Source organism: Silene latifolia, chromosome 2, assembly GCF_048544455.1.
Source record: "Silene latifolia isolate original U9 population chromosome 2, ASM4854445v1, whole genome shotgun sequence".
Classification (NCBI taxonomy): Eukaryota; Viridiplantae; Streptophyta; class Magnoliopsida; order Caryophyllales; family Caryophyllaceae; genus Silene; species Silene latifolia.
Genome location: NC_133527.1, coordinates 169,418,809 through 169,430,404, shown reverse-complemented (window position 1 = coordinate 169,430,404; position 11,596 = coordinate 169,418,809). Strand labels below are relative to the sequence as shown.

Sequence of the window (11,596 nt, the reverse complement as noted above, 5' to 3'; positions counted from 1 at the left end):
AACAATCACTAACTACAGCACAATCACCACACATTATGTAAATACTACTGAGTAGGGAAACCCTACCTGGAAAGCACAACAATCAGACGATCTCACAGCTGATATCAAAATGCTTCCTCTACGAATCCTCCTCCTAATATACAAACATATAATCACTACCAATCATACAAACAACAAAACCCCCAAATCCCCAAATTAGGGTTTAACCAACTTTAAAGAAACATCATAAAAAAGGTATATAGGTATTACCCTCGACGCAAGGATCACAACGGTATAAAGAGAGGTGAAATAGGGATTTGCCAATAATGCGATTAAAGCGAATGACGTACTTTGTTTTCTCTTTTGACAATAATTTAGGTTTTAAAAAGTGTTTAAGAACAATGACGGAAATTATTATATACTTAATCGCATTATTAACAAAACCCGAGAAATCATCCCCCGTAAACCGGCTACTCGATCGAGTAGCTAAGGTACTCGATCGAGTACCCCCTTATTCGATCGAGTATCAACGTTACTCGATCGAGTACCCAACAGGTCAGAAACTATTTTAATCTCCAACTCGCCCTTACTCGACAGAGTAAGGCCTACTCGATAGAGTACCCAGAGACTCATAAATACGTAGTATTACAATATCCTGTACCAGCTGTGGCCCTAAAACCACTGTCTCAGAACCATCATCCCAACAAACTGGACTTCGGCACTTCCGGCCATACAAAGCCTCAAAAGGTGTCATCCCGATGCTCTTATGATAACTGTTGTTGTATGAAAATTCGATCAGATCAAGCCTGTCTTCCCAGCTGCCCCCAAACTCCATGACACATGCCCTCAACATGTCCTCCAAGGTCTTGATGGTTCGTTCTGCCTGACCATCGTTTGCCGGATGAAAGGTTGTACTCATCTTCAAGGTTGTACCCATCAACTCCTGCAGTTCTTGCCAAAACTTGGATATGAACCTCGCATCACGATCATAAACGATATCTTTAGGTATACCATGTAACCGAACCACATGCCTCTTGTAACCCAGTGCCAGCTGCATCTTAGACCAAGTATCTTTCATAGGAACAAAGTGAGCTGACTTGGTTAACCGATCAACAATCACCCAGATCATGTTGTTACCTTGATGTGACCTAGGCAACCCCACAATGAAGTCCATAGAGATTGACTCCCACTTCCACTCATGTACTTCCAAAGATTGTATCTTACCTTGTGGTCTCCTTTGTTCACCCTTGACCCTTTGACATGTCAAACATCTGGCCACAAACTCAGCTACATCTTTCTTCATGTTTGGCCACCAGAAAGTCTTCTTAAGATCTTTGTAAAGCTTGTCACCACCCGGGTGAACTGAATAAGGAGTGTAATGAGCCTCCATCAAGATCACTCTCCTCAACTCTGCATCCTCCGGAACACACCATCTCCCATCAAAACGGACACTCCCATACGTATGGATAGAAAACCTGGAAACCGTCCCACTCTCTACTCTTGACTTCTACTCCTGAATCTTAGGATCAAGCTCCTGTTTACTCTTTATTTTCTCGTACAACTCTGGCTCGATCGTCAAATCCCCGATGGAATCTCCCTTCTTTAACATAAAGATTCCCATTCTGGACACCTCATCCCTTAGCTTTAGCAAGGACATGGATGTACATAGCGAATGAACGCTCTTCCTACTCAGAGCATCTGCAACAACATTAGCCTTACCCTCGTGATAGATGATCTCCATATCATAATCTCCGATAAGCTCCATCCACCGTCTCTGTCACATGTTAAGCTCCTTCTGAGTGTAGATATATTTTAAGCTCTTATGATCAGAGAACACCTTAAAAGTTACTCCATAAAGGTAGTGCCTCCAAATCTTAAGAGCAAAAACAACTGCACCCAGCTCCAGATCATGAGTAGGGTAGTTCTCCTTATATGGCTTCAGCTGCCTCGAAGCATAAGCTATGACTTTCCCTGCCTGCATCAAAACACAACCAAGACCATTATTTGAAGCATCGGTATATACCTCAAAGTTCTCACATCCCTCTGGCAAAGCTAGGATATGAGCTGTGGTCAAGTGTTCCTTTAAGGTCTGAAACGCCGTCTCACAACTCTCATCCCAAACAAATCTGGTCTCTTTCCTCATCAAAGATGTCATAAGCCGTGCTATGGTAGAGAAATCTTTCACAAATCTCCTGTAGTAGCCAGCAAGGCCTAAGAAACTCCGAATCTCAACAACATTCTTCGGTGATTCCCACTTGGTTACGGCCTCAATCTTACTAGGATCCACAGATACCCCCTTCTTAGATATCACATGGCCCAAAAAAGCCACCTCCTCCAACCAGAACTCCCACTTAGATAGCTTGGCATAAAGTTGATTCTCTCTCAGAGTCTGCAAGACTATCCTCAAGTGCTCCTCATGTTCTTCCTTAGTCTTAGAATAGACTAAGATGTCGTCGATGAAGACAACCACGAACCTGTCCAAGAACGGTGTAAAGATCCGTTTCATCAAATCCATAAAAGCTGCCGGTGCATTGGTCAACCCAAAAGGCATCACCACGTACTCATAGTGACCATATCAAGATCGGAACGCTGTCTTAGGAATATCCTCATCTGCTATCCTCAACTGGTGATAGCCCGACCTCAGGTCAATCTTGGAAAACACACCTGCTCCACTTAGCTGATCAAACAGGTCATCAATCCTAGGCAAAGGATACTTGTTCTTCACGGTGACACGATTCAACTCTCGGTAATCAATGCACAGTCTCATACTCCCATCTTTCTTCTTTACAAAAAGAACTGGGGCTCCCCACGCTGACACACTGGGATTGATATAACCCTTGCTTAGCAACTCATGTATCTGCCTTTTCAACTCTGCCAACTCTTTAGGTGCCATACGGTAAGGTGCTTTGGATATCGGACTTGTTCCCAGTTTAAGTTCCACGCTGAAATCAGCATCCCTCTTGGGAGGCAGACTCGGTATCTCCTCAGGAAAGACATCTTCAAACTCTCCCCCCACAGGTATCTCAGAAGCTATCTGCGGCTCTACTCAGTGATCTCTCACATGACAGAGAATCAAAGGGCACTTCTTCCTCAAACATGACTTTAAAGTCATCACAGCTATGAACTTACACTTAGGTTTTACCCCAAACCTCCAATAGGACACTTTAACACCCCTAGGACCTCTTAAGGACACTCTCTTTTGCTGACAATCTATCTTGGCATCATACTTACCCAGCCAGTCCATCCCGACAATTACCTCAAACCCATCCATAAGAAACTCTAACATGTCTACCGGTATATCTACCCCTCCAACCACCATAGACACTCTCTTATACAACTTGAGGCACGACACAGACTCCCCTGAAGGTATGAACACATCATATTTTACAACCTTGAACTCCCCCAAACCCATAGACAAGGCATGACTCTTAGACACAAAAGAGTGTGTAGCCCCCGAATCAAACAAAACAAAGGACGGTACATTATGAACAAGAAAGGTACCGGTAACTACATGAGCATCATCTTGTGCTTCCTGTTTGTCCATCATGAAAAGCTTCCCACTGTTTTTCTGTCCTCCACCTTGAACTGAAACATTGGAGGTACTTGGCTTGGCTGCGGAATCTTGGGTGGTGCTGTTGTTCTGGCGCTGATATGATCCACCACCACTGCGGTTGTAACTGCCCTGGTTGCCCTGCCCACCTCTGTTTCCCCATGAACCTCCCGGTCGGTTACTAGCAAAACTCTGAGTTGGCCCCTGAGAGAAATTCCCTTGCCGCGCTCCTGAACCAGTGTCGGGCCTGTAACTCGTGCATTCCCGTCTCTTGTGGCCTACACCACCACAGTTGAAGCATGTAAAGTTAGAGTTGTCACTCACACTCCGACCTCCATTCTTTCCCCAGCCACGGGATCCTCCCGAGAATCCAGCTCCACCAGAAAAAGCCTTTGCATGGTTGAAGTTCCCTTTCTTGTTGGCCGACTGACTGTTGCTTCCACTGTCAACCTTCCTCTTTTCAGCAGCAGTCCTCTCATCGATCTCTCTTGAGCGATCTACCATTCTCTCAGCTTGGCCCGCTCTCAGGTACACTTCCTTGAGGTCAGTAGCAACCCCAGCTGGCATACGACTCACGATCTTGGCAGATAAACCCCTCTCAAAACGGAGAGCCAAACCCCTCTGTCCTAACTGCATGTCCTCAACATAACGAGATAGTTCCAGGAACCGATTATAGTAGTCAGTGACTGTCATCTCCTCAGTCATGGTGAAAGAATCAAACTCGGATCTCATCTTCTGTCGGATATGCTCCGGCACAAACTGCTCTCTCATAGCGCTCTTCAACCCGGACCAAGGAATAGCTCCTAGACCCTCAGCCTGGTAATAAGCTCTAGTAGCTTCCTTGACATTTTGCCACCAAACTGCAGCTTCACCTCTTAGGTAGTATACTACCTGCTCAACGATCATGTCTTCGGGGCACTTAACCATTTCCATGAGAGCTTCAATCTCACGGTGCCACTTCTCGAGCAGCTTTGGTTCACCTACCCCTTCATATGTGGGAGGGTTGAAGCGAGCAATGATGATGCTGAGCTGAGTAGTATCCATCGGCTTCTCATTCCCCTTTCCCACATTTCTTACCACTTTGTAACACCCCCTCATACCAAGGTGCCTTACCAGGGCCACCCTACCATGAAAGTGTGTTACCATCTCGGTTGCTCGAGGTTTGTACATATCAAAAGCGTCTGAACCGAGCACATTTATTAAAATGCCATAAAGAGTTAAAGTTTACATCAAACCAAAATCCAAAACTAAATCAACAAAACAACTCCAATGTCTGACAACTAATGAAATCAAAACTAAGACTCGGACGGTGATGCTATGACTGGTGATGACAACACTCCCATGACTGCCCCAAACTCACCACTAGCAATACCTGTCAAGTCTGCTCACCATCCCCCGAATGGATCACCGCAGATTCCACAAACAACAACGGGGTCAGTATTACTCAATCAATATAAGACAAACAACGAGGTAACCAGCTGAACATCCTCCAACCCCAGTCTCCCGATCTCACACAGTAACCGACTACACATCAAAGTGTGTAGCCCTGCCAGATTACCCATCGCAACAGATAATCCTCGCCGCTAGTGGATGACCGCAGCCGATCCCACCTAGTCCAGCTCATCAACGAGCGACTAACATTCCCTGTCCCTTAATGTGCACATCCCCTCCCGTGGCGGGTTCCACGGAGGGCGAACTAGGGTGTGAAGCCACTCCCGCAAGTGAGTCCACCACAATCACAACCACACAGTATCACAACTGTCACCACATCTCCACATCAACACCGCCACAACAACGCCCATACTCCGATGATCTGCAGATAACAAATAATACAAAACAATCATGTCTTAAACAATGAACAATAAACTGAGTAGGGAAAACCCTACCTTAGCAATCAACAGTAGCACGAAACTCGGACAATCAGAAAGGCTCCTCTACGAAGTCTTCTCCTATACAATAATCACATAACACAATTACACATTGCACAATCCCCATATTCCCAATTCCATATATGTATACAGTAACCCCAAAGAATACAAATAACATAGAAGTAGAACTTACCAATAGTAGAATGAGGAATTATACGCAAGAACCACGAAGATTGCACACACAACGATGCTAGGGAATGATTAGGGTAATCGTAAAATGATGAAGTTTGAAATAAGGTTTTAGAAACTGACGCGGGATATAAAAATAACCCTAAACATTCCCTAATCAAACCGTCAAAATACACTTCGCCAGACCGGATACTCGGTCCAGTAAAGTGTATACTCGGCCGAGTATCCTCTACTCGGTCGAGTATTCACTATAGTCGGCTCTACTCGGTCGAGTAGTCACCAAAGAAAATCCGTAGTATTACACGTGATCCAAGACCAAAATGACCTGTTATTTTAGGGTCTAAACCCGACCCAACGCGTTCGACCCCTTTGGTCAAAGATAAATAAAAAATGTTACTAAAATATTAATATGTTAATATTATATTCGGAAATTTCACGTGGTACCCCTAAACTTTACCATTTTGCACATGGTATCCAACTTTTTAAGTTTTGGACATATTACCCTTGACTTTGATTTTCAAGTAGGACTTGCTCTTTTTTTTTATCGTACTTAAAATGTTCAATTAAGTATAAATCGCAAACCATAAATCGGAATTGTCCAAAAAAAATTCATAATTGATTATGTTTTCGAGATCTATAATTTTATAAAATGAAAAACGGTTATTCGGAAATTTAAGATCGAAGTTATGGTCGATTTAAGATTCTCGGGAAAAAAAAACCCTAGAAAATGTCAGTCGGCAATTTTTTTTTAATCTTAAATCGTAGATTATGACGAGATAATTATTTTAGAACGAAAAAGTTGCCGATTCCGAAGTTTGATATAAGAGTTACGCTTAATTAAAAAAAATTATAACGACAAAAAGGGCATATTGTACATGAAAATGGAATGCAGAGGGTACAATGCACACAAACTTCAAATATTGGGTAACATGTGAAAAAAGTGACAATGTTCAGGGGTAACAAGTGAATTTTCCGTATTATATTTGAAATAGTAAATAGAAAAATAACAATTTTAATATTTTAATTCAAAAAGTTAATTCGAAAATCAACTTTATATGACTTTTTTAGAATTAAATAATAAAATATTTATTAAAATAATTTAAATTTTCTAAATGTCATAATATACGTACGATAAGTAATTAATATAATTATATTATTGATATTAAATAATCCATCCCACTAGTTAGTTATCAATTGAATTCGGCACGAACACAAAGAAAGCGTGAGGTAAATCATTTCAATAATAAGGGAAACTTAAAAGTAACCACCACATATTTGCGTTTTTTTTAAATTATCACCACGTATTTGCATTTTTCCTAATAATAATATTAGGCCACAAATCTCCCACTTGCACATGGGCATTTACAAGGTAAAATTTACTATAGAAATGGTAAATATTGACTGATACATATTATAAAAAATGGAAAATAATAACTATTGAATGAGACATAGAGACTAGAGAGTACTTCCTCTATTCCAATTATTTCTATACATTTGTTGAATATATGTGAGTTATATTTTAATCGAAAATAATTATTCCACTTGAAAAATGATAAAATACAAACATTATACTCCCTCCAATTTCATTTATTGTTCTCTTTTCTTTTTGGCATAAGAAATAAGGGAATCAATTTGGACCACACAATACACATGACCCCACATCAAATTGATTTTGGACTACACAAAGTTGTCCAAAAAAGAAAAGAGGGAACAATAAAGAAAATGGATAAAAAAAGCACAAAATCTCATTTGTGACGGCACGTATCCGTCACTTTGGAGTGACGGATACCATTTTCCCTCACAAATGACCTAAATAGAGGAGACAAGGAAACACATGGGGGTGCCCCCAACTTGTCCTCCTATTAGTTTTGTGAGTGACATTATCCGTCACTTGCTCCGACCCGTCTTCCGCAAGGCTAATTGTAGAAAGAGAAAGAGGAATAATAAATGAAATTGGGGGAATAAATTTTTTTTGACCGGTAATCTAATCCTAACTCGACTTGTATTTGATTCGACCCGTCTAATTCGTTTGACAGGTCTAATTGGAAGAGATGAATATTAAATAGGTAAAAGACAAAGACATAGAATTAGGGGAAGAGCATAGGGCAAAAGTAAGTAGGAAGTAAACAGTGACAGTTCATAGGAAAGAGTAGACAAGAGGTACAGTGGCGTGAACTGATTTTCCTATAACTCTATATCTGCATTATTTGCGCTGCCTATCATCAGACATCAGACATCAGACATCAGACCTGCCTCTTCTGTTTTTAACAGTATTCATCACTCTGTTTTGCCCACTATCACTGTTCTATTCCGCAATATTCTGTCTTCTGTAGATCTGTTACTCGCCGCTCAACATCTTCTGCGTATGACATAGGTTCATAAACAGATAGAGTTGGGAGTTTTTTGGTCCATAAGACGTTGGATTAAAAAACAATTGTGTAGTCTCCATTATGATGAACCTATCCACTCTATCATATAAACGGTCTAAAGACCAATTTTTTTATAACTCGTTTAAAATTTAAGACGGATAAGAGAAATTTGTAACTTAAAAAATAGTGGTACAAATCTTTAATTGAGATGGTTTTTAAATATGAAATAAATCTAAATAGCTTATACTTCCTCCATTCAACTCCACTCTACCACTTTGCTTTTTCACGTTCGCCAACGCGTGTTTTACATGGTAAATATCGTTAGCTACGTATTTGCAAAAATTATAAAAGTTAGATATTTTTAATGTACTCGATAAGACGAATCAAATAAGATCTCACATGAATATATTTTCACTTATGTATTGAGAGAAAATCGAGATTGAATATACACTTGTGAATAGTGTGAAAAATGTAAATAGGTAGAGTGAAGTTGAATGGAGGAAGTACTTGGTTAACAATGAACTTTAGTTAAAATTGAAATATGTTTATTAGATAAAAATATCCTTAACAAGTCAATAAAGACCATTGAAATATGAGAGAAAACATTTTAATAATAACAAGAGATTTACTTATTTGTAGTAGGCGATTGTTTATTCGCGCAATATGTGTTATGCTAACATATCATCTCCGCTAACACGATAGAAAAACCCATGTTATATTTGAGTGTTATACATAAAAAAAAGAGTTACTCGTACTTAACTATTGTCTGCTGCTATTGTAATAACACTTTCTTTGAAAATTTAGAGCGTACTCTCGTTATAATTGTTGGTGTATGTGACACCCTCATTTTTAGCGTTAAATAAACACGTAAATTGTACAGAAAAACTGACAGGATATGTTTGTAATTGGTTCAACTAGATAAAACCTGTAATTTTTAAAAACTTTTCTAAACCATTCACAAACATTTCCAACTTAAGAGTGCCCAAAACCTGCAAATGCTAACAAACTAATTTACATAACATAACTAAAGACGCGGGGATATAGTGATACAAACCAAAATAGAAGAGGGAGACATATGTCCCTTCAAAATATATACACAACCAAAAGTTAAAGGTTTCTACAAAATATAACCAAACTAAGTCCAAGGTTCTCTTGCTCACTAGCTCGTCCGTGTACCCCAACTAAGCATCATCAACCTGTTAATCGCATTTTATACAAACACGAAAGCCACAATTCAGTGGGGAGTAACTTCGAGTCCTCCCAGCCACGAAATGTCATATTTAATGTAACATGTAGTGTAACATGTAAACAATATGATAAACAATTTAATTATCAAGTATTCTAACTTATGACCCCTAAACTGACCAAATTAAACTATCATGTGAAACATATAACAAATAGTAATCCAAACTTTATCAATGGTAACCGGCTTACATCTCACCTATTACAATTCATAAAATCACCATACAAGAAAGGACAATATATCAAAGACAGGCATAAGTTTTTAGTCCCGTCAATAGTCACTCTGTAACTCGAGTCTATACCACGAGGTAGGGAAGGTAATCGAACCGGTATCTTGGCTCAGAGGTTCTATCAAAACATGGCCAAGACACAACACATCCCTAGCCTAAAATCTGCGCAGACCTAGACATGCGGATACACACCACCGCACCCAAGACCCACAATTTTTCTAAAACAAAGTGAGTACCCTAAAGAGTCCACCAAAGGGTTGACTAGTACTTAAGCTGACCACTTACTATCAAAATAAGTAACGAGGCCATGCCCCAACTTGGATATAAACCCACCAAGTCAGGAACACAAAGGCTATTAAGCAGTGAACATATACTCGTCAAAGACTATAAAGGCCTATCTATGACAAACACAACAACCTGCAAGAAGTATTTAATACCAATACCATTTCTAGCAATATTAACAATATTAAAGGTTTCAGGGAATCTAGGGCCGTTTCTACAATATAAGAAATTATTAAATTCAACCAACAACACATGTGAACTAAAACTTAATAAATGGCCTAAAACAAGAAAAAGGCCGATTATCCAATTCATATAAAATTTCATCCAACCGAATTTTTACCCGCAACCCCAGTCCTGCGACAGGTACGGGTTAAATTGCGGCTGACCAATCACACAATTGACTGACATCGAATCAGTCAAAGGGACTAAGGCTCAGTTTTCGGCACAATCATCAAAACATTGCAATTATTGCTATAAAATTCATTTTGAGCCTATTCATTACAATTTCATTTTATAATCTATCCTAACATGTGCAACTACCAATATAAACATAATTTTTACCATCAACATATTTTTTTACTGCTAATATGATTCATTTTAAAAGTTTAACCATATGTTACTTATTCTAATTATAACATTAATGAACCTAAAACGACGAACAATGCATGGAAAACCGCGAAACAAGCAACGGACCAACCCGGGCCAACCCCAAGGCAGCCCTGGGCCTGCCTGGGCCTGCCGGGCCTGCTGGCCGCCACCCCCATCCCTCCATTTCTCCATTTTTGTTCAGTTTAACATCGTCTGAAACATCAATTAATCGTTCCCAATACTAATATGTTAACTTAAACTAACAAAAGACATGCATTAGACATGCATGCAACCCATTTTATCATGTGAAAATTAACTACTCAAACAAAAATCACAAAAACATACAAAAAGCAAAGAATGTGACGATTATTCGTCGAGTAACTCGAAATATGTTACCTTAAGCTAGAAAATGAGCAATTAGCACCTTGAATACCAAACCCTAATATACAACTAGCCACTATCTTCAACAATATACGAGTCCCCAAACTCGTCTTCCAAATCTTCACCTAAATAAACAATAAAAACACAATAATAAGTATAAAACCGAAATATGCCCAAATTCGTCTTAAATCAACATCAAGAAAACTGAAATTAAAACATACAAGGAGGTAGATCTCAAAGAGAGGATTCCGAAAATATAAATCTTGTGAAAATCCGACTAGAAACGAGTGAGTTATGGTGAAATTTAGCTTGGATTTGTATAAAAATGGTGTATTTTAGTTTAGGAAATTATGATGAATGTTCTAGGAGATGGAGTTAGGTGAGAAAAATCAGAAAAAAGGAAGGGGAAAGGAGGTGCCGCGGGAAAGGAAAGGAAAGGAGGAAGGGAGCGGGTTTTAGTCGGGATTTTACGAGTCGGTTTTGGCTCGTTTCGATAATAATTAGAACCGCTTGTCAATTGCAAATTCCGACAAGTCCAAAGTTCTTAAACACGAGATTACAAGAAAATTGAATACTCATACGACCCATTTCCAAAATCGTTTACCCAATTTTCAAAAGGGTTGTCATTTTTTTCCCGATATGCCCATTTTTCGAAATAAAAAGTTTTTACACGGTTTAAACTATTTTTAAACATTTCGAAACTATCAAAATAAATACTTTACTTCAAAATATAATAAAATTATATTTCTTTGAATTATTATTACTTCAAATACATTAATATCAAATTTTACTTGATTAATAAATTACTTTCGCAAAATAATAACGGTCCGAAATGACGGGGTGTTACAGTGTAGCCGAGAGTCCAAGACCATCCCTGAATTTACGTATAACTGATCATAATTTTTTATTAGAAAAATC

At 39.2% G+C, this 11,596-nt stretch overlaps 1 long non-coding RNA gene across 1 annotated transcript; it reads right to left on the bottom strand.

The window, feature by feature from the left end:
• Positions 1-8,914: 8,914 nt before the first annotated feature.
• LOC141631092 (uncharacterized) lies at positions 8,915-11,051 on the bottom strand. The gene is made up of 3 exons (XR_012537585.1): positions 10,900-11,051; positions 10,694-10,803; positions 8,915-9,151 (listed from the first exon to the last, which is right to left on the bottom strand). It is a non-coding gene; the product is annotated as an uncharacterized LOC141631092 (long non-coding RNA).
• Positions 11,052-11,596: the final 545 nt, after the last annotated feature.